The sequence below is a fragment of the Stegostoma tigrinum genome, unplaced genomic scaffold (assembly GCF_030684315.1).
Source record: "Stegostoma tigrinum isolate sSteTig4 unplaced genomic scaffold, sSteTig4.hap1 scaffold_109, whole genome shotgun sequence".
NCBI lineage: Eukaryota > Metazoa > Chordata > Chondrichthyes > Orectolobiformes > Stegostomatidae > Stegostoma > Stegostoma tigrinum.
This window is the reverse complement of record NW_026728060.1, coordinates 941,005-964,878: the sequence shown is the minus strand read 5'-3', so window position 1 is coordinate 964,878 and position 23,874 is coordinate 941,005. Positions and strand designations below refer to the sequence as shown.

General features: G+C 44.8%; 1 long non-coding RNA gene across 4 annotated transcripts; it reads left to right on the top strand.

Moving 5' to 3' along the window:
- Positions 1 to 16,783: 16,783 nt before the first annotated feature.
- Positions 16,784 to 23,587, top strand: LOC132207594 (uncharacterized). 4 transcript variants are annotated; one of them, XR_009443613.1, is made up of 4 exons: positions 16,791 to 16,897; positions 17,033 to 17,421; positions 17,847 to 17,988; positions 21,897 to 23,587. It is a non-coding gene; the product is annotated as an uncharacterized LOC132207594 (long non-coding RNA). The 4 variants fall into 4 exon arrangements; XR_009443614.1 differs by having other exon boundaries at positions 16,793 to 16,897; positions 17,033 to 17,076; XR_009443611.1 differs by having other exon boundaries at positions 16,784 to 16,897; positions 17,033 to 17,988.
- The last annotated feature ends 287 nt before the right edge of the window (positions 23,588 to 23,874 follow it).

Sequence of the window (23,874 nt, the reverse complement as noted above, 5' to 3'; positions counted from 1 at the left end):
GGTACAGACAAGGGTTTCAGGATCAGATGAGCTGGGCTGAGGTGGAGATGGCTGACTTTATGGAAATTAGAATATCTGATGTGAGTGAAAGTGTGGTTTTGTGATTGAAAATTCATCTTCATGTCAAGTCTGTGACTGAGACTATGAACAGTGCAGTTCAGCCTTACTCTCAAGAAAGAGGGACAGATTCAGAGTTTGAGAATGGAATGTGTAGCAGTAACTGAAGACAATGGATTGTTCTTTCAAATGTTTCCCTGGAGGACATTTCAGCTTGTCCAGTATCAGGTGTGGGATCATTGAATAACAATAGAGGAATGGACAGGGCTGGTGGTGAGCTACAGCTGGTAGTTGTCAATGACCATGTGATAACTAACAAAGTGCTCCTGGATGATGTTAAAAAGTGGCAGTGTGCAGGTGAGAAATAGGAGGGATCAAGAACAGCTCTTTGGTGAACACCAAGTTCAAGTCTTTACAAATACCATGGAATCCAGGCTTGTTTATTTTTGAAAGGATTGGGAAGATAAAATTTTAAGGGAGGGTGAACTTTAATATGATCAGCAAATATGTTTAGTGAGAATAGGTCAGTGGAACAAACATGGGTCTCATGGACAAGACAAGCTTTGACAGGAGAGAAACTGGAGAAAGCTGGGGATCCGGGGTCAAGCTAGAAGAACTTGGCAAGCTGTTTGACCCAATGAGCTAGTGGAAGGGAGGGGAGCAGCAGAGGCAGCCAATCAGATTGTCTCAAATGTACTGGGGTCTCAGCTCCTTGAACATCTCACCCGTGTCATGACAAGAAAGACGGAGAGCCTTCAAAAGGGACTCACTTGTGTTTGAGCTACGAAAAAGACTCAACACACTGGGTTGAAAACTAACATAATAAAATGTGAGGCTGGATGAACACAGCAGGCCCAGCAGCATCTCAGGAGCACAAAAGCTGACGTTTCAGGCCTAGACCCTTCATCAGAGAGGGGGATGGGGTGAGGGTTCTGGAATAAATAGGGAGAGAGGGGGAGGCGGACCGAAGATGGAGAGAAAAGAAGATAGGTGGAGAGAGTATAGGTGGGGAGGTAGGGAGGGGATAGGTCAGTCCAGGGAAGACCGACAGGTCAAGGAGGTGGGATGAGGTTAGTAGGTAGGAGATGGAGGTGCGGCTTGGGGTGGGAGGAAGGGATGGGTGAGAGGAAGAACAGGTTAGGGAGGCAGAGACAGGTCGGACTGATTTTGGGATGCAGTGGGTGGAGGGGAAGAGCTGTGCTGGTTGTGTGGTGCAGTGGGGAGAGGGGACGAACTGGGCTGGTTTAGGGATGCGGTGGGGGAAGGGGAGATTTTGAAGCTGGTGAAGTCCACATTGATACCATTAGGCTGCAGGGTTCCCAAGCGGAATATGAGTTGCTGTTCCTGCAACCTTCGGGTGGCATCATTGTGGCACTGCAGGAGGCCCATGATGGACATGTCATCTAAAGAATGGGAGGGGGAGTGGAAATGGTTTGCGACTGGGAGGTAGAGTTGTTTGTTGCGAACCGAGCGGAGGTGTTCTGCAAAGTGGTCCCCAAGCCTCCGCTTGGTTTCCCCAATGTAGAGGAAGCCACACCGGCTACAGTGGATGCAGTATACCACATTGGCAGATGTGCAGGTGAACCTCTGCTTAATGTGGAATGTCATCTTGGGGCCTGGGATAGGGGTGAGGGAGGAGGTGTGGGGGAAAGTGTAGCATTTCCTGCGGTTGCAGGGGAAGGTGCCGGGTGTGGTGGGTTTGGAGGGCAGTGTGGAGCGAACAAAGAAGTCACGGAGAGAGTGGTCTCTCCGGAAAGCAGACAGGGGTGGGGATGGAAAAATGTCTTGGGTGGTGGGGTCGGATTGTAGATGGCGGAAGGGTCGGAGGATGATGCGTTGTATCCGGAGGTTGGTGGGGTGGTGTGTGAGAACGAGGGGGATCCTCTTTGGGCGGTTGTGGCGGGGGTGGGGTGTGAGGGATGTGTTGCGTGAAATGCGGGAGACGCGGTCAAGGGCGTTCTCGATCACTGTGGGGGGGAAAGTTGAAAACTAAGCCAATTCATGCCCGTTTTTATTCTGAATATTTGCATTTAAAACTCCTGGAATTTATTAACACCATTAGAAAAAAGACCAAATGAGAAAACGAATATGTCCAGCATTTGATTAACAGGAAATCCAACTTCTGCAGTAACGAATGAACTCACTGGTGTCTCAGAAGGTGGACGGTCTGAGTGAATCTTCTCATGCTCAGACTAAGTGAACAGCTTCCCTATTGTGTGAACACACTGATGCACAGTGAGACTGATAATTGCCTGAGTCCAGTCCTGCAATGAGAGCACCTGAATAGTCTTTCCTCTGTGAGTAAATACATGGGCAGCAAATCGGACCAATTTTCCAGAGCAATTTTCCCAGTCTGGGCAGAGGCAACTGATCAGATGGTCTTCATCTCAGTGACAATGGAGCTTTCATACTTCTTGTTAAAGGTGAGGATGGAGGTGAGTGGGACAGCAATTGAAAGGGAATCCGCTGTGTCAGAGACAATAAGAAGATGAAACACTGTGTTTTACACAAAACTGGTTTATTTGATACTTATCTACATTAACATATACCTGAGCAGGTGGTTATTAATATCAGCAGAAACAGATCACAATGAACCTGGTTAATTCCTGAACGCGGTTAATAGTAAAGCCCAATCACTGCAGTTTCTTGTGAACTCTCTGGTCACTCAGCAGATATGACACCTGTGTGATTCCCTTCCCACAGCTGGGGCAGGTGAATGGTCACTGCACAGTGTGAATGTGCTGGTGCCTCAGCAGATGGGGTGACTGACTGACTTCCCTCCCACGGTCAGAGCAGGTAAAGGGCTTCTCCCTAATGTGAACATAATGGTATACAGTGAGCCGAGATGATCACTGAAATGCTGTCCCACAGTCAGAACACCCAAACAGTCTCTTTCAGTGTGAGCACATTGATGGAGCATTAGTTCCCCAGACCTTTCATAGCACTTCCTGCAGACTGGGCATTTAAAAGGTCACTCATCAGTGTGAACTTGCCGGTGTGTCACCAGGTTTGAAGAATTGATAAATCTCTTTCCACACTCTGTGGGGGTGAACAGCCTCTTGCCACACTCTGGTGTGTCAGCAGGGTGGATGATTTGAGTGAGTCTCTCTCCACACTCAGAACAGGTGAATGGCCTCTTCCTGGTGTAACTACACTGATGATTTTTCAGTATTGATGGATGAAAGAAGTCTTTACCACAATCCCCTCATCTCCATGGCTTCTAATCATTATGAGTGTGTTTACATTCTGATAAGCCAGCTGATTGATTGAAGCCTTACCCAAAAACAGAACCAGTTTCTCCCCACTGGGAACAGTGCTTTCTCCTTCCATGTCCAATATTCTGTTGTATTCAGGTTGTGATACGTTTGGTAACTCTCTCAGATCCTGAGTGACGGTTGGTTTCAGTTTGTTAACTGCAAAATCTCCTCTTCTGAAAACCGTGTTCAGCTGATTTGGACGAAACAAGGAGAGTGAGACAGAAACCAAAAAATCAAAATGGTAGGTTATAAAATGTGAACTGGATGAATCTTGTAATTTGCAGAGTAGAAGTTGATAGCAGAGCACTAAAAACAATTTCTGACTGTTAACAATTCTGTGAGAATATCAAGTTGGGAAAGCAAAAGCACACGGTCAGGGGATAGGCAGTGGTGGAAGTCTAATTTAGGCACAATTAGCAGATGTAACAGTAAAACACAAAACAGAGCTAAAATGCAGGGACAGAAGTTATACAATCGCAGAGAGAAGATCTAGGAGGGTAGAGATGAAATACAGCAATGGTGAACATGAATTCAGAGCCAGATTAAAGGAGTCACATCAGCCCTGGACCATGCAATCTCTCACAGATAACAGAACACAGCAGTACCAGCTCAAAATTTGCTGAATAGTCCATAATGCTCAGCTCTGAAACAATTTCACTGCTTCCTATATTACAGTCTCCTGCTGGAACTTGCGACTGGAAATATGTCAGAGCACTGTAAACAGAGGATCTAATTCAACACATTACCCTGTTATCCATGGGTTTTTACTTTTGACCAGTTTGCCGTGTGGGATTTTGTCAAATATCCTAACAAAATCTATGAAAACAATATCCACTTCACTACCCACACTGAGACTCCTTACCAATTTCTCAAAGAATTCAGTCAAATTGCTTAAGTATGACCTTCCCTCATCAAAGCAATGCTGACTATCCCGGACAAGTTCATGCATTTCTAATTGACATTTTCTCTGATCTCTCAGGATTGATTCTTACAGTTTGCCCACCACCAAAGTAAGATTGACTGGCCTATAGTTGTATGGCATTTCCTTTGTACTTGTTTTAAACAACAACAGCACATTTGCATTCCTCCAGCCCCTTGGCACCTCACCTGAGTCAAGTGAAGATTGAAAATTAATCCTCACAACATCTGCTATTTCCTTCAACACGCCAGGGAACTATCTATCTGGGCCTGGTGACTCATCCACTTTCAATGATTCTAGCTCCTCTAACACTACCTCTCTCTATTTTGTCTTGTATTTCCCACCACACCTTTTGGATTACTTTATCCACATCATTCCTTTCTTAGTGTGTGTAGCAGGGGGAGGTGGTGGTGTGGGGAGCAGGGCCCTGCAGTGGGTATGCCTAAACCAAACAGTGCCTCAGACTCTGTCTTGTTTTGCAAGAGGGAAATGAAGCAAAAGTGAGGGAACATCACCCACTTCCCGCTTTGGGAAATGCTTTAAAGTGTTGTCAACAAGTGACATCATCTCCAAATCTGACTTGAAACCAAGACAACAACTGGAGCTTCTTCTTGATTCATGGTCAGTGATAACTTTTGTCCCTCACTCAGCAACACAAGAAATTGCTGTTTGCCTGCAGCAAGAATAATGTTTCTTTGTTTTGGAGACCAAACTTGCTCATAGATTTCAATGCGGCCTCACAAAACCCAACACAGCTGCTGTAAGAGCACCTTGCTGCCATACTCAAACCTTTTTGAAATGAAGGAGAAAGTTCCATTTGCCTTCCTAACTGCTTGCTGCACCTACAAGCTTGTATTGAATGACTGGTGTACAAGCACACCCAGGTCCCTTTGTACATGAACATTTCCAAATCGACCACCACTTGAATTATACTCTGCCATTCTGAATTTGGTACCAAAGTGGATAACTTCACACTGATGCTGCATCTGCTATGCATTTGCTACTCACTCAAATCATCTAAATTACTCTGAAGTCTCTTTATGTCCCGTTCACTCACAATCCCTCTTCTTTTGTGTCAACAAACCTAGAAATAGTACATTGGATTCGCACATACAAATCATTGATGTACACTTTGAACACATGAGGTCCAAGGGTCTTTGTGGCGTCCCAATTGTCAAAGCCTTAGACACTGAAAAAAGATCATTTATTTCTACTGTTTCCTGTCTGCCAACCAATTCACAATCTACACCAGTAAATTCCCAACAATCTTATGAACTTTGATTTTGCACACTAACCTCTTAAGCGGAACTTGATCAGCAGCTTTGAGAAAATCCAAATGACCCCATCCACCGGGTTCTATCAGTTACATTTTCAAAAAAAAACTTTTGTAGATTTGTCTAACATGATTTACCCATCCGAAATTGACAGGCTTCAGGTCCAGTCGAAACGCTGACTTGCCTGGTCCCCAGCATAATAGGCAGTCAAAGATTATAGACATGGCCCATGGCAGCTCTTTCTCCACAGCACCTGAGATGGGCAATAAATGCTGCTCCAGGCAGCACTGGCCACATCTCACCAACAAACATTTCATAACAAACAATCTAAGGCCCGCTGTTCAGACCCATCCTTACTTTCAAATTCCTCCATGGTCTTTCCTTTTTGTTTCCACATGGTCCATACCTTTCCCCACAGACAGAACAGGCAAACCATAAACAGACAGAACAGTCAGAGGCTGATCATGGTCACCTTCTGATTCAGCAATTGCCGCCGGAGGGAGGGGGAGGGGCAGATCCCGAGCAGCTTCTCGCTCTGATTCGAGCCGCCCGCTGGTTGCCCCGGCAACCCTGGCAGCAGGAGGGGAACAATAGGTGGGGGCGGCGCTCCCGTGTCCACGTGCCTGAAACCTGAGGCATCACCACGGAGCACAGCAATTCCTATTGGCTGCTTCAGTCCTGGGCTCACAATGCAGATGTTGTCTTTCCAGTGAAACCTCCTCCTCTGTGCAACATCTGGGAGCAAAGCAATGTCTCCTCCCTTTCCATTTCTTTAGTCTTTCTGGGTGGTAGGGTCGGGAAACTGTTCACTTGCAGCAAAGGAAGGGAGAGGGATTGAATCCAGGGAGGGTGCCTACTCTGCAAATGTTGGTTCTGGTACGTCTCTTAAATTTACTGTCATCATTTGCTCTCTTAGCTTTACACATTTGTTTTCCTGCTAAAATGGTGGCCTCTTTCCTCATGTTCATGTTTGCATGATTTCTGTTAGAGATGATCAAGATTTAGGGGACAGCAAATTGATTAGCAATAAAAGCCAAAATGTGATTTTCGTTCCTCACAATTTGCAGCACCATACATTAGAGACTCTCATTTGAGGTCTGACTATGGAGTGAGCAACATGTAGCAAAATTGTCTTACAGCCAAAATCCCCATTTACAATCCAGGACTATGTCATGGTGTATGTTGATGGGAAAAGGAAATAGCCTTCCTCCCCTGGCTAGTCAACTCATCACAAACTGTTTGATTAACAAATGAATTCAAGGACTGGATAACTCGTCCATGTATTGCTATTCACTAATCTAGATCAAATTCCATTTACCACTGATCAGCCGGTCTGTAAACTAAGGCTATCCATCTCATTATTTACCATCTATTACTTTTGCATCATCTGAACTAACTGATCAACCTTCATACATTCAAATCTAAGGCATTTACCTAAAACAAAAATAAGGGCCCAACATTGGCCACTCTGCCACACCAATGTGCACAGATTTGCGGTTAGAAACAAAACAAAACCCACCTCTCTGCTTCCTGAACCTCAGCCAATTGTGGATCCAATTTGCCAAATTTCAATGGATTCTATGCGCACTTAGCTTTGCTTTCAGTCTCCCAAAAGTCTTGCTGATGTCAAAGAGATTAAATAAAAGTATTGGGAACAAAAACAAAGTTGCTGGAAAAGCTCAGCACTTCTGGCAGCAACCGCGAAGGAGAAAACAGAGTTAACGTTTTGAGTCCGGTGGCCCTTCAGAAGGGTCCCTTTGTGGTTAGTGGGGAATTAAGAACCTTGCAAGCACCCTGCTATTTCATCCTAACATCACAGGAGACATTTCACTTGACCTTGGATACTGATCTGCATTTAAACCTTCCAGACTACTTAGTACTTCCTTTCTCTCTCTGTGATAGTTTCTTTACATTCTATCACAAACCTTCTCCCTGATTCATCTATTTCACTAGTGAGCACTGACACAAAGTATTCATTTCGACCCAGGCCAACACTCTCTAGTTCTACGCACAGATACCTCTGTGGTCCTTAATGGGCCTTACACATTCCCCCTTATCCTTTAACCATATGTCTACCTGTAAATCAACAGAGCATTTTGCTTCATTTCACTTGGCAGTATCAATTCATATTTCCCTTAGCGCTCTCCTTATCTCTCCATTTATGTTCCCTCTTGCACATGTACCTGAAAGTATCTGCTTCCTGTGCACTATGGCCAAATCATATCTTATTAAAATCAACCAAGTTAGAACTTTGATTACAGGTCCATCCTTGTCCTTTTCCATAACAATCCCAAATCTTTTCAAAAGAGTTCTGATAACTGCCTGCAAAATTCTCCCCGCTAATACTTCAAGCACTTGTCCGCGTTGGTTGTCTGACGTTAGGTCCCCTCTTTCCTCATTGGGGGGTTCTACATCCTGGCTTCAAAAACTCGATCCGAAACTTGAGCTCTGATTTCTCTCCAAGATGCTGCCAGATCTGCAGAATGTTGTCAACAATTTCTTTTTTGTTTCTGATTTACAGCATCCCAGTTCTTTCCGTGTTTATTTTATACATCTCAATAGTTCCGGAAGTGTTATGAACATTTGTAGCTCGACTAGGCTGCCAGGCAGTGAGTTTCAGTTTCCCCCCATTATCTGAGTGAAAAAAATCCGCTCAACTCATAAAAACTTCCCGCCGCTTACCATCAATCCATGTCGCCCGATACTGATTCCACCACTAAGCAGAAAGATTTGTTCTTGTTTTCTCTATTTCCCTCATAAATTTATACATGTCAGTCATGTCCCCCACTTAGTCGACAACAAAACGGAAGTTGCTGGAAAAGTTCAGCAGGTCTGGCAGCATCTGGGAAGAAGAGATAGCGTTTCGGGTCCGATGACCCTTCCTCGGTCTGTTCTGCTGGAAAGAAACTAACCCCAGTCTGTGAGGGCTGTATGGTCCCTGCTGACAACATTAGAATCTGTCCTGCTGGGCAGAATGATCTGTCATTACCTGAAAAACTAAACCGTCTTCTGTGAACCGAAACCAGCGCCGAGATTGACCACAGCCCCGCATCCGCCAGAACTCACTGAGCCAGCAGCGTGTAACTGGGGATTGGGAGAAAGGGGATGAGAGAGCGTTGGCGATATGATCTAACACACAGTGAGCTACAGTTCACCTACATTACCGGGAAACCGACAGAGTTCTAAACACTCACCAACTCGACTGCAGGGAAACATTCACCAAGAAAAGGCGGAGCAGAGGCTGTTTCTGGACTGAAAAACACCCCCTACCTGTCAATCACAAATTTAGTCCCGCCCACTTCACAGAATTTGCAGTTTCCGGAAACTGAACTCAGACCTGCCCAAAAGCGGGGCGGTCCAAGGCGAGTACCACAGGGAGCCTCGCTGTGCTGTCCCCATTCTCTGACCCAGTTACGTGTCTTTATCCCGCGATTCCCAATCCAGTGTCTCCCACTTTTCGCTGTTGACCCTGTATCCCGGGATAACCAACAAATTCCCTCCCCATTCCCCTGGTTATCTTGTAGTGTGTGTGTCAGACTGTGTCCCGCCTTGCTGAGTGTCTCTTGCATTTCACTGTTAGTCTTTCAGCTTCGAACCATCAGCAGTGTTTTTTCGTTCTATAATCCTATCACACGGATTAAACATTATTAACAATTCAATTCATTGCTCCATATGTGTTTTATAGCTTCCTTGAAATTGTGTTCAATTTTCGAGGGATTTTTCAGTTGGGGGAGGATTTAAATGTAATTGCAATGTAACCTGTTCCTCCGATTCGATCACGGCTGCTGGCACTGATGAAATCCTCACAAAACATCAATGGAAGGACTGCATCCACTGTACATCTGCCAATGTGGTATACTGCATCCACTGTACCCGGTGTGGCTACCTCTACATTGGGGAAACCAAGCGGAGGCTTGGGGACCGCTTTGCAGAATACCTCCGCTCAGTTCGCAACAAACAACTGCACCTCCCAGTCGCAAACCATTTCCACTCCCCCTCCCATTCTTTAGATGACATGTCCATCATGGGCCTCCTGCAGTGCCACAATGATGCCACCTGAAGATTGCAGGAACAGCAACTCATATTCCGCCTGGGAACCCTAATGGTATCAATGTGGACTTCACCAGTTTCAAAATCTCCCCTTCCCCCACCGCATCCCTAAACCAGCCCAGTTCGTCCCCTCCCCCCACTGCACCACACAACCAGCCCAGCTCTTCCCCTCCACCCACTGCATCCCAAAACCAGTCCAACCTGTCTCTGCCTCCCTAACCTGTTCTTCCTCTCACCCATCCCTTCCTCCCACCCCAAGCCGCACCCCTTTCTACCTACTAACCTCATCCCACCTCCTTGACCTGTCCGTCTTCCCTGGACTGACCTATCCCCTCCCCACCTCCCCACCTATACTCTCCTCTCCACCTATCTTCTTTTCTTTCCATCTTTGGTCCGCCTCCCCCTCTCTCCCTATTTATTCCAGAACCCTCACCCCATCCCCCTCTCTGATGAAGGGTCTAGGCCCGAAACATCAGCTTTTGTGCTCCTGAGATGCTGCTTGGCCTGCTGTGTTCATCCAGCCTCACATTTTATTATCAATGGAAGGAAGGTGCGTGGAAGGTGGAAGACAGAAGGAGAACAGATATCATGTGGTCAGTTTAGTTATAGATTTCAATGTTCCTCCAGGCTGTAAAGTGACAAAGTGGCGAAAAAGAAAACAAAAAGAAAACAGAAAGAGATATGCAACCAGACAGCAGATGAGATAAAAAAAATTATTCAAAATATTAGGGGGTTGATACCCTGCTGATGGAGATAGATCATTTTCTGCCTTGTATGTCTGGGCATTATTATCAACATCTGATTAAAATAAGAACTGGAGCAGAACAACAATTGTAATACACAGAAATAAAGTCAATTTGACAAGCGAGTCACTAACCCTCCAACTCTGGCAACATCCTTGTCAATCCTCAGCCCTTTCACTACATCCTTCCTATAGCAGTGAGACCAGAACTGCACACCATTCAGTCATGACAGAATGGCACAATTCTGTTCGGATGCATTATGGTCTTGTGATCTGAACACTCAGCAAAACCAGCACAGTTTGAATTGGCATATTAAAATGGGAAATGGCATAGCAGCAAAGTAGTAGACTAATGGTCACTGTTTCAGGTCAATCTCTTCAGAATGAACATTTCCCATTCTGTCGAACATCCTCCCCACTCATCCACAATCACAGCCTGCCTGGACTGGCAATAAGCATTATCTTCTTTTGTGATTACACTTTTCAGGCAGGAGCAGACTTGGCAGCAGAGCTGGGCTGTGAAGCAACAATCAACTTTATTGAGATAGAGTCAGTAGAAGGTGATCTGCTGTCAGGCAAACTGCAGTGATAAATGCAGACAACAACTTACACTCAAACAGTTGTACTGTTCCTGTCAGTGGCTAAACAACAGTGTTAAAAGGACTTCTGATAGTTTTTGCAGCCTTGATCTTCAAAGTGTCTGTCTTGGGCCTTCATTTTCTGACTCTGGTTGGTCTCCACTGCACAGACACAGATCTATTTTATCCTTGTTCTTATCTGATTAACTCCCCACTGTGCCCAGTCACAGTTCATATAAGCAACACTGACCTTAGTCAACCTCGTGATCTTCTGCATATTTATGCCTGTGCTGTTTTCCTCTTAACTCAGGGCTGCTACATCTATAATCCTTTATTTCACCAGCACTTCTGTACTCACTGACAAAAGAACTGCAAGAGCTTTCTTTAACTGTTACCTACACAAAACAGTTTCAAATCTGACAAAGTCTCAGCATGTCTAACTTGGCATCTTTTTGAACTTTTACTTTTTATGTTTTGTTTATCTACTGTACTGCATGTCCATGAAGACCTCACCAACCTTTGCAGATGCACCATAGAAAGCATCCTATCTGGGTGCATAATGGCCTGGTGCAACGACTGCTCAGCCCAAGGCCATAAGAAACTGCAGAAAGTTGTGTGCACAGCACGAATCATCACAGAAGCCAAACTCTTATCCAGAGAATACAAGGTGTAGAGCTGGATGAACACAGCAGGCCAAGCAGCATCATACGAGCAGGAAAGCTGACATTTCGGGTCTAGACCCTTCTTCAGAAATGGGGGAGGGAAAGGGCGTTCTGAAATAAATAGGGAGAGAGGGGGAGGCGGATTGAAGATGGATAGAGGAGATGATAGGTGGAGAGGAGACAGGTCAAAGAGGTGGGGATGGAGCCTGTAAAGGTGAGTATAGGTGGGGAGATAGGGAGGAGATAAGTCAGTCCAGGGAGGATGGACAGGGCAAGGGGGCAGGATGAGGTTAGTATGGAGGAGATGGGGGTGGGGCTTGAGGTGGGAGGAGGGGATAGGTGGGAGGAAGGACAGGTTAGGGAGGCAGGGACGAGCTGGGCTGGTTTTGGGATGCAGTGGAGGGTGGGGAGATTTTGAAGCTGGTGAAGTCCACATTGATACGTTTTGGGCTGCAGGGTTCCCAAGCGGAATATGAGTTGCTGTTCCTGCAACCTTCGGGTGGCATCGTTGTGGCACTGCGGGAGGCCCAGGATGGACATGTCGTCTGAGGAATGGGAGGGGGAGTTAAAATGGTTTGCAACTGGAAGGTGCAGTTGTAAAGTGCGAACCAAGCGTAAGTGTTCTGCAAAACAGTCCCTAAGCCTCCGCTTGGTTTCCCCAATGTAGAGGAGGCCACAACGGCAACAGCCTCCTATCCATGGACTTCATTTACACTTCTCTTTGCCGCAGAAAGGCTGCCAACATCATCAATGACCCGTCCCATCTCGGTAATGCTCTCATCCAACTTCTTCCATTGGGCAGAAGATTGAACACACCCATCAAGGGGTTCAAGAACAGCTTCTTCTCTGCCATTATTCGACTGATGAATGGACTCTGTAACTCCAAATAGTGTTGATCTTGCTTTGCACACCTCCTATGCAGGCATAACCTTGCATGCCTTGCTCTGTCTAAGCACACACTTTGATCTGTAAATCATTGTTTGCTATGATCTGCCTGCACCACTCTCAAAAACACTTCACTGTACTTCAGTACACGAGACAACATAAATCAAAATCAAAACATTCTAATGGCAATCGATGATAGCTTTCAATAATCTTCAAAGTCAATGTTGAAACTCATCTTGTTGCTGACTTCATAAAATTGCAGGATGAAACCAGTGCAAGAGTGACCTGGCCCTCCAGATCTGAGCATGGATAAGGGTTAGAAGTGGTTCTAAAAAGGCATTTCAGGTGACTATTCAAAAAGGAAACTGAAAATTTTGTCAAGTGTCCCAAACCCCCGGCCTGTCCAAATTTGTACAGACGCACACTTACTCAATTCCAGTTTGTACTCCACATGCTGCCTATTGCTTTGACCTGGTGCTCCTGTAAGTTTCAGCAAAGGTGCAGACAGTCTTCTCAAATCTTTGCTCTCATCGCTCAGATGCTTTTGGTCTTCACTCAGAGTTTCAGGGCACCACATGGTCCTGGAAAAGAATCCCACTTCTCCTTGTGCAGGGGCAGACAGAGTTATTGTGGGGCAAAGTGTTGTGATGGGAGATAGAGGTGGTATGTTAGGTGCTCCCTTGGTTTTGCAGTGAAAATAGTGAGAAGAGGAGAGCGTTTTATGTGACATTCCTTGCTCCCTGTCTCCTCTTCTGTAGCAGCATCCCAACAATACCATGACTCTGAGGTAGAGGCGATTACTGACATTTTGCAAGCCCATCGATACAAATATTGATCAGCCTGATTAAGGCATCAGAAATCTTCTGTACCTTTGTGGTCATGACTTGTAATGGATTGAGTGCAGAGTAATGCCTTAAGCTCCATGCGACATCCGTACTCTCTAATGACAGTCTCTGAAACCTTTGCCGTCATGAAGGCCATATGTGTTTTTTGCACTCCTGCAATTCCCCTTTCCAGATATTTTTCTGACCCACCCCACTTACAACACTCCAGGGTTAGAGCTGCTGACAACCCAAACTATGGAATTTCCTCCCTGAACCTCTCTCTTATTCTTTATGATACATCGTAAAATTGATATCTTTAATCGATGTTTTGCTCATCTGTGAAGCACCTCGAACATAGAACGTAGAACAATGCAGCACAGAACAGACCTTTCGGCCCTCGATGTTGCGCCGACTTGTGAACTAATCTAAGCCCCTTGCCCTATACTACCCCATCATTATCCATATGCTTATCCAAGGACTGTTTGAATGTCCCTAATGTGGCTGAGTTAACTACACTGGCAGGCAGGGTGTTCCATGCCCTTACCACTCTCTGAGTAAAGAACCTGCCTCTGACATCTGTCTTAAATCTAACACCCCTCAATTTGTAGCTATGTCCCCTTGTACAAGCTGAAGTCATCATCCTTGGAAAAAGGCTCTCACTGTCCACCCTATTTAATCCTCTGAACATCTTGTATGTCTCTATTAAATCCCCTCTTAGCCTCCTTCTCTCCAATGAGAGAACAGACCCAAGTCCCTCAGCCTTTCTTCATAGGGCCTACGCTCCAGACCAGGCAACATCCTGGTAAATCTCCTCTGCACCTTTTCCAATGCTTCCACATTCTTCCTGTAATGGGGCGACCAGAATTGCACGCAATATTCAAAATGAGGCCACACTAGCATTTTCTACAGTTGCAGCATGACATCATGGCTCCGGACCTCAGTCCCTCTACCAATAAAACCTAACACACCGTAAGCCTTCTTAACAGCACTATCAACCTGGGTGGCAACTTTCAGGGATCTTAGTACATGGGCACCAAGATCCTTCTGCACAGCCACACTACCAAGAATCTTTCCATTGACCCGGTATTCTGCCTTCCTATTATTCTTGCCAAAGTGAATCACCTCACATTTAATCCATATTAAACTCCATTTGCCACCTTCCAGCCCAATTCTGCAGTTTATCCAAGTCTCCCTGCAACCTGCAACATTCTTCCACACTGTCCACCACTCCACTGACTTTAGTGTCATCTGCAAATTTACTAACCCATCCACCTATGCCTGCGTCCAAGTCATCTATAAAAATGACAAACAGCAGTGGTCCCAAAACAAATCCTTGAGGCACACCACTAGTAACTGGACTCCAGGCTGAATATTTTCCATCAACCACCACTCGTTGCCTTCTTACGGAACGCCAGTTTCTAATCCAAACTGCTAATTCTCCCTCAATCCCGTGTCTCTGTATTCTCTTCAATAGCCTACCATGTGGAACCTTATCAAAGGCTTTACTGAAGTCCATGTACACCACGTCAACTGCCCTTCCCTCAGCCACATGCTTGGTCACCTTCTCAAAAAACTCAATGAGTTTTGGGAGTCACAACCTGCCCTTGACGAATCCATGCTGACTATCTCCAATCAAATTGTTGCTTGCTAGATGATAATAAATCCTATCTCTTATAATCCTTCCCAAAATGTTTCCTACAACAGATGTAAGGCTCACACGTCTATAATTACCTGGGTCAGCCCCACTGCCCTTCTTGAACAAGGGCACAACATTTGCAATCCTCCAGACCTCTGGTACTGAACCTGTAGATAATGAGGACTCAAAGATCAAGGCCAAAGACTCTGCCACCTCCTATCTGGCTTCCCAGACAATCCTCGGAAAAATCCCATCTGGCCCAGGGGATTTACGAACTTCACACCTTCTAGAATTGATCACACCTCCTCCTTACTAACCTTAATCCTTTCAATTCTAGTAGCCCGTAACTCAGTCACCTCCTCTACAATATTCTCCTGTTCCTCAGTGAAAACAGATGAGAAATAAGCATTTAGCACCTCTCCAATCTCCACAGGGTCCACACACAACTTCCCACTTCTGTCTTTGACTGGCCCTATTCCTACCCGAGACATCGTATTATTCTTCACATACCTATAGAACGCTTTAGGGTTCTCCTTTATTCTACCTGCCAATGTCTGCTCATGTCCCTTCCTTGCTCTTCTTAACTCTCTCTTTAAATCCTTACTAGCTCATCTGTAACTCTCCATCGCCTCATCTGAATCATCTTGTCTCATCGTCACATATGCCTCCCTCTTCTGCTTAACAAGAGATACAATTTCTTTTGTAAACCACAGTTCCCTTACCTTATCGCTCCCTCCCTGCCTGACAGGGACATACTTATTAAGGACAGCAATATCTGTTCCATAAACCAGCTCCACATTTTGATTGTCCCCATCCCTTGCATTTTGCTAACCCATTCTATGCCTCCTAAATCTTGCCTAATCACATTATAATTGCCCTTCCCCCATCTATAACTCTTGCCCTGTGGCATATTCCTAACCCTTTCCATTGCTACAGTAAACATAACCAAATTATGGTCACTCTGTCCAAAGTGCTCACCTACCACTAAATCAAACACCTGGCCTGGTTCATTACCAAGTACCAGATCCAGTGTGGCCTCCCCTCTCGTCGGCCCTTCGACATACCGAGTCAGGAAACCCTCCTGCACACATTGGACAAAAACTGATGCATCCGACATACTAGAGTTATAGCATTTCCATTCAATGTTAGGGAAGTTAATAGCTGCCATAATGACCACCCTGTTCTTTTCACTCCTGCCCAGAATCATTTTGCCAATCCACTCTTCCACATCCCTGGAACTTTGCAGGGGCCTATAAAAAACTCCCAGCAGTGCGACCTCTCCTCTCCTGTTTCTGCTCTCAGCCCATACCACCTCATCAAAAGTTCTTTCAGCCACCGTTGTACTGTCCTTGGCTAACAAAGCCACACCTCACCCTCTTTTACCATCTTCCCTGACCTTAATGAAAGATCTAAACCCTGGAACTTGCAACATCCATTCCTGACCCTGCTCTATCCAAGTCTCTGAAACAGCCAAAACATCGAGGAAAATGACAGAGTAAAAGTTTCCATAAAATACAAGCTGTTTTGCCGTACATTAGGAGAATCAGGAGTGGCCCTTTTTTTCCCCATCTCGGGATGAACCCTCACCATCACTCACAGAGCTAATGAACAGCAGGAAAAATCTTCACCACTGACTACCTGCACTCACCTATCACCTTCCCACCTACCTTCCCCAGCCCCCACTCTGTTTATGTCTCAGTTCCCGTCCCCTCCCCCATTTCTGAAGAAGGGTCCTGAACCATCAACTTTCCTGCTCCTCTGATGGTGCCTGGCTCGCTGTGTTCCTCCAGCTCCACACTGTGTCATCTGTGACTCCAACACCTGCAGCTATTGCTATCTCCCTGTGAGCGATGTCAGCTTTGGTTCAATCGGAGCACGGGGCGGGGCCAATGGAAGCGGCCTACCCTCCAGCCAATCAGAGCGAGTGAGATGTTTGTCTGTGTGAAAATCATGTGATCGCCTCTGTCCGCGGGCGCAATATCTCTGCGAATGAGGGTTAGCTGCTTTCGGAAGGTACAGTACACGGGATAAAAAGGAAAGCTGCAAAAAAACGGGAGGGAAATACTTTCGGTATTGACTGAGAGGCTTTATTAGCCGTTGATGCATGTCAGAAAACAAATTTTAACATGCCGGTCCCGTGTTTTGCAGCAAACGGAAAAACTGCTACGGACCTGAGGCTGCGATAGGCAGAGGTAATTGCCACCATCTTTATTAGGGGCAGTGATCTTCGGGACTCATGCCGGATCGCCATATTTATAGGTGGCAACCTGCAGTGGAACGCAAGCGCAGCCTTTCTTGCTTGGGAGGGGAGATTAAGACAAGAGAAATGTTTGTTTTTGTTTTTGTTTTTCTGGACTTCTTTCCCAGACTGTGAGACACGGCGTGTATTTCCTGGGAAGGACCTTTGACGCTGGCGGAGTACTGGCTTCAGGCAGTATAAATTGCTGCAAGTTATCCGTTAGATATTTAATGGAGGAGAAATGCCGAAAACGTGTTCAGAACTGCATGTTCAAAAACAAAGTTGCTGGAAAAGCTCAGTAGGTTTGGTAGCATCTGTGAAAGGAAAAAAAATAACGTTTCGGATCCGCTAATCCTTGCTTAGAACTTCATGTTACCTGTTGCACTCTCACTGTAGGAAGTCCTGCTTTAAATATTATGATCTATTAAAGCATATCCGTTTGCCCAGTATTCATATGATTGGGATCAAATCACTGAAAGTGCTCTGAGTCCCCTTGTGCTCCCTCGTCAAATTTATTAATGTCTGACTTCCTCAGTCTGTAATAATGGGTGTATTTTACCTCTGCATCTTTCTGTGTGGGGGAGCAGGGTGCTTTTAAGAGGAGGATTTATACATAACTAACAGAAACCAAGAGAAATGTTTGCCTTTTCCAGACAATCTTGTGTTTTCTGGATTTCTGTCCAGGCCTGACCGTTATTTGTCTCTTGTGGATTTGCTTTACAGGATATTTATTGAGAATAATTTGCAAACCAGGATCCCAATGCAAGTTCTCCATTAAGCGGAGTGATCAGGATCTGAGTATCATTGACACTTAACAGTGAAAGGAAAGAGGTTTAACCATTCTATGCATGGGAGAATACTCCTGGTAAGTTTGTAACTTGAAAGCAGGATATTCAAATTTTTGGTTTGATCACCTCTGGGATAAGTGTTCAGTTCTATACCCTGCAGCTGAGAAAGGAGATATTGGCCTGAGAGGGGTAGATTTGTCCAAACAACACCTCGTCTCTTTGAAAGAACTGTCATATTTAGTCCCAATCGCCCACTTCATGATTTTAGTCTATACATTTTTCATTCTTGAATACCTGCAAACTTCCTTTTAAAATTCCTGATGGGCACAAATTCCAGCACCCCTCCAGGTGGAATCTTCCATTTCCTGACAACTCCATTGATCCTGAAACTGCTGAAGTCTGTGTTGATTCCTGAGGTTTATAAATTACTGCATTTAACGTGAAGATGCTGTTCCCTGAGCTTCCATTGAGCTGCATTGAAACAGTATGGGAGGCTGAGATCAGAGTGGGTGTGAGCATACAATGAAAATGAAAAGGCTGCACTGTGAGTGCTGCTTGGCTAAATGAGAGTGCTTTGGAGTTGGGTGAAACAGAAAGTGAAACTGAAAGATTGAGTGTGATGCTCAGTCTCAGTTTGGGCAGTTCAGAAAGTCTCTCAGTCCTAATGGAAACAGCCAATTGATATTTGATACTGTAAAGAATTTTCTTACAGTTTTTAAAGTATATATTAGCTTAAATAAAGTTAGGGGCTTTAGGTTTATAATAGTAATGTTTGAAATGAAGGGGGAGGACCTAGCTTAATTAAATTCTTTTTAAGGCAGAAACTGGCTTAATCTGGAGAGAAGTCAAAACAGAAGACATCACACCTGTGATGTGCTCCTCTTGCACAATAGAACATAGGCTCTTGATGTTGTGTCGACCTGTGAAACCACACTGAAGCCCATTTAACCCACACTATTCCATTATCATCCATATGTTTATCCAAAGACCACTTAAATGCCCTTAAACTTGGCGAGTCTACTACTGTTGCAGGCAGGGCATTGCACGCCCTTATTACCCTGAGTAAAGAACCTACCTCTGACATCTGTCCGATATCTATGACCCGTCAATCTAAAGCTATATCCCCTCGTGCTAGCCAGCTCCATCTGAGGAAAAAGGACCTCAGTGTCCACCCTATCTAATCCTCATATCATCTTGTATGTCTCTATTAGGTCACCTCTGAACCTTCTTCTCTCTGACGAAAACAGCCTAAAGTCCCTCAACCTTTCCTCATAAGACCTTCCCTCGATACCAGGCAACATTCTGGTAAATCTCCTGTGCACCCTTTCCAATGCTTGCACATCCTTCGTGCAATGCGGTGACCAGAACTCCGAGTGCGGCCGCACCAGAGTTTCGTACCGCTGCAATATGACCTCATGGTTCTGAAACGCAATCCCTCTATCAGTAAAAACGAACACATTGTACACCTTCTTAACAACCCTATCAACTTGTGGAAACTTTCAGGGATCTATGTACATGGACACCGAGATCTCTTTGCTCATCCACACTATCAAGAATCTTACCATTAGCCCAGTACTCTGTATTCCTGTTACTCCTTCCAATGTGAATCACCTCACAGTTTTCCGCATTAAACTCTGGGACATTACCAGTGTCCCTATTGGCTATTTGTGCAGGAAGTGTGTCCATCTGCAGCTACTGGTTAACTGCTTTTCAGAGCTTGAGCTGTGGGTGCAGTCAGTATGGAGCATCCATGGTAACTGAGAAGGTTGTGGTCGCATTCTCAACAGACTGGTCACGCAGCAGGTGAAGATTACACAGACAGCAAGGGAATGGGTGACTATCAGACAAGTAAAAGGCTCAGAAAGGAAGTGCTGGAGTCATCTCCCTCAAATAGATATACTGTTTTGGGTACTGTTCAGTTGGGGGGTCGGGGGTGGGGGAGAGAGGTGGGGGATGTTGGGGTGGCCACTCGGGAAGCAGCATCAGTCGGGTTCATGGCACTCGGAGTAACTCCGCTGCATAGAAGGGGAGGGAAACGATAAATATGACTGTAGAGACAGGGGATTCAATAGTAAGGGATAGAGAGAGACATGAATCCAGGATGGTATGTTGCCTCCCTGGTGCCAGGATTAGCGATGACACGGAGCAGCTTCAGGACATTCTGGAGTGGGAGGGTGAACATCCGATTGTACCAGTGACATAGGAAAACCAAGGGAGGAGGACCTGAAAGCTGAAGATAGGAAGTTAAGAGATACACTAAAATACGAGATCTCAAATGTAGTATTGTCAAGCTTACACCCAGTGCCACATTGTTGTCGGGAGAAGTTTGTGTTGTGTTCAGTTGTACAAGTGACCTTTATTCAGAGCTCTGTTACCGCATGTGTGGGAGAGGCCAGAGTCCACTCCAAACCTGGCTTTCACATGAGGCCTAATTCCCCTCTTAAATACAGCTCAGATTGGAAGAGTGGACAGTGACACTCAAACTTTCCCTGGCTGATTGTGATATTTTTATTCCATTCGCTAGGTGTTATTTACATGCAATATTGTTGTCATTGTTAGCCACACACCCCAAATCAATATACCCAATCCAGTAAGCAAACCATTTTCCTAGGATGGTGACGGCGAGTACGAGGGGGCATAGCTTTAAATTGAGGGGTGAAAGATATAGGACAGATGCCAGAGGTAGTTTCTTTACTCAGAGAGTAGTAAGGGAATGGAACGCTTTGCCTGCAACGGTAGTAGATTTGCCAACTTTAGGTACATTTAGGGTGTCATTGGACAAGCATATGGACGTACATGGAATAGTGTAGGTTAGACGGGCTTGAGATCGGTATGACAGGTCGGCACAACATCAAGGGCCGAAGGGCCTGTACTGTGCTGTAATGTTCTATGTCGTATGTTCAAACAATCGTGGACAACACTATGTTCAGTCCTAAACCCTTCTATAATCTCCTGAGGTTAGCTCGAAAACTACTTCGTCTGTCTTTGGGACCTTACAATGCTTTTGACAGTTATATTCCTCCTCAGACATTTGCCAGCTGCACCACATTTTTTTGCCAAAAACCAAAATGGTATCTTATCACTAAGAACTTTTCCAAATTCTCTACTAACTGTAGTGTGGATTGTTAGGAATTGTGATTAAGTCTTTTAAACTCAACTCTGATATAAAGTGACTACAATTTGTAATACAGTTGACAAATTGTGGAAAAATCCCTCTCTTACTTCAGCTTAAAAGATCAAACAGTGTTTCTGACTTGCTGCTGCAGTTTACAATCCCAACGATTTGCATTCTGTAAATGATTTTTAAACTGAAGTTTCATTTTCTACTCTAAGCGCTTTCCATTATTACTTTCTTGTTTTAATAAAAAGCATCTATTCCAGTTCCACTGAGTGTGAAATTCAGTCACTTTAGAGCTTTACCAAGCCATGAAACAAAATTTGTTCAGATTTCACAAATAACTAAGGCACTAACCATATCTTCATTTCGGATTTTGTAATCTATCTTTGTCACTCTTCCCTTGATCTTTGGATGTAAGAATTTATTCAAATTATCCGTATCTACATTTCAATTGTTTTATCTCTCTGCAGCCCTGACTTCTCTCTTTATAATCTTCCTTTGCCCCTTCCTATGTTGTTGGTCTTTTCGAGGTTGTGTTTACACCATTTATTGCTTTTCCTTCCATAATGATACAGTGAGCTGCTTTTATTGCTGACAAACATTTGCTCTAGGAATTCAGCTAACCCTTTCACGTTAATTGGTTGTTTGCATTTCTGGTTACAATTACCTAAACAGTTCAGAATGCTGTAGGATCAGACTTTTGCTTCTACTTTTTATTAAGTAACAAACTTGTGATTGTGGCTGAACCAGGCCTTTAAAAACTGCCTCTTGTTAAAATGCTTATGTGTTTTGAACTGTCTGTTTACAGAAACCCAAGTAAATTCCCTAATGTTCCTTCTCAACAGGACTCTTTTATACCCCCCACAGGACCTTTTGTGATCTAATCCCGTAACAGTGTGAGCTGCTACAATGCACGTGCTAGTAAAAGCATAAGAGGACAGATGAGATGAGTGCATGGCTGGAGCTATAACTTAAAAGGTTTGGATTCCTGAGGCATTGAGACTGTTTGTTTGTTTCTGGGGAAGGTGGGACATGCACAAGCTTGAACAATTGTCCTGGGCAGAGCTGGGACAGATATTCTTGTTGATGCTTTTGCTAGTTCCACTGGTGAGGATTTAAACTCGTATGACAGGGGAATGGGAACCCAAGTATAGCTTTAGCAGTAAAAGACTCAAATCAGCAAATGGGATTTGAAATTAGTTCATGATGTTGTCGGTGGCTGAAAGATTAAAAGAAAGAAGGATTAATCAAGATCAAATCTCTTTTCATACATCAGTCCTGTGATCCCAGGAATTGGCCTGGTGAACCTTCTTTCCGATCATTCAGTAGCCAGGCCATCCTTCCTCTGGAAAGGAGAACAAAGGTGCACACGACTCCAGGTGTGGTCTCACCAAGGCCCTTATAGAAAGATATCCCTCTTCCTGTACTCGAATCCTCTCACAATGAAGGCCGAAATATCATTTGCATTCTTCACTACTTGCTGCTGCCTGTTTCCGAAAAGAGAATAGGAGAGAAACACGGAACTAAATGGGGTCAGACACTCGGGTAACATTGTGTTCAACAATGTCCCCATTGTATCGGTGCTGGCCACCAAGCACCTATTGAAGCTAGGCCCGTTTTCTGGCACTCGGTGTGTAACCTGTATTTTGGTGCAGTGGATGATCATCTCAACACTTCTTCAAGATTGCAATGGTTCCTGCATCTATCACCATTTCAGATGCTGCCAGATCTGCTGAGTATCTCTATCATTTTCTGTTTTTATTTCAGATTTCAGGTATTTTTCTGCATCTTAGTCCTTCAGAAGGATCAGAGGGTATGGAGAGAAAACAGGAATTGGATTCATTTTCAGATGAATAAAATGCCTGCCCTTCATGTCTGTCCAAACTCTATCTCTTTTTGTAGTTTTGGGCAAACGCTGACTGTTTCCCTTCCCTGAAGGACATTTAATGAACCAGTTCAGTTTTACTGATAATCCAGCAGTGCCCCTCAGTGTTGCATCCACAATTGATCAGATTAATTTCTGAGTTTGACAATCTTTGTGTGTGTTCTTCTGGTTTCTCTCTCTCTCTCTACTTTTTTTTTCTTCAGTTTGAAATTGTGATTGCATTCAGAGAAATCAAACAAAACCACATCCAGATCTGACACTCAATCTGTTTGTCGTAACCTAATTATCTCAGGATTTTGAACATTAAAGGAAGAAGCACTGTTCACACCAGGGAGAAATGCGTATTGTCTGTGTGTCGAAGATTCTGTGAAGATTCATCTGAAATGCCCAAACACCAGCACGGTCACACTGGGGAGAGACTGTGGAAATGTGGGGATTGTGGGAAGGGATTTATTTACCCATCCCAGCTGGAAATGCACCAACGCAGTCACACTGGGGAGAAACTGTTCATTTGCTCTGATTGTGGGCTGGGATTCACTCAGTCAAGCAACCTGCTGAAACACCAACGAGTTCACAGTGGGGAGAGACTGTTCACATGTTCCGAGTATGGGAAGGGATTTGCTCACTCAACCAACCTGCTGAGACACCAGCGAGTTCACTCTGGGGACAGACCATTCACTTGTTTTATGTGTGGAAAGGGATTCACTCAATCATCCCAACTGTTAACACACCAGCAAGTTCACCACAACCACATTTGAAGGATTTTGCCCTTAAATCAAGGAATGAACTTTGATCTTTGGGCTGTTTGTACTGGTGTCATTAGTCCCTGCTCAAAACTTGATCTTCTCTTGGGAAATAAGGTAGGGCAGGTGACTGAGGGGTCAGCAGGGGGGACAATATTTTGGGGCCTATGATTATATCTCTATTAGTTTTAAAATAATTATGGAAAAGGATAGACTT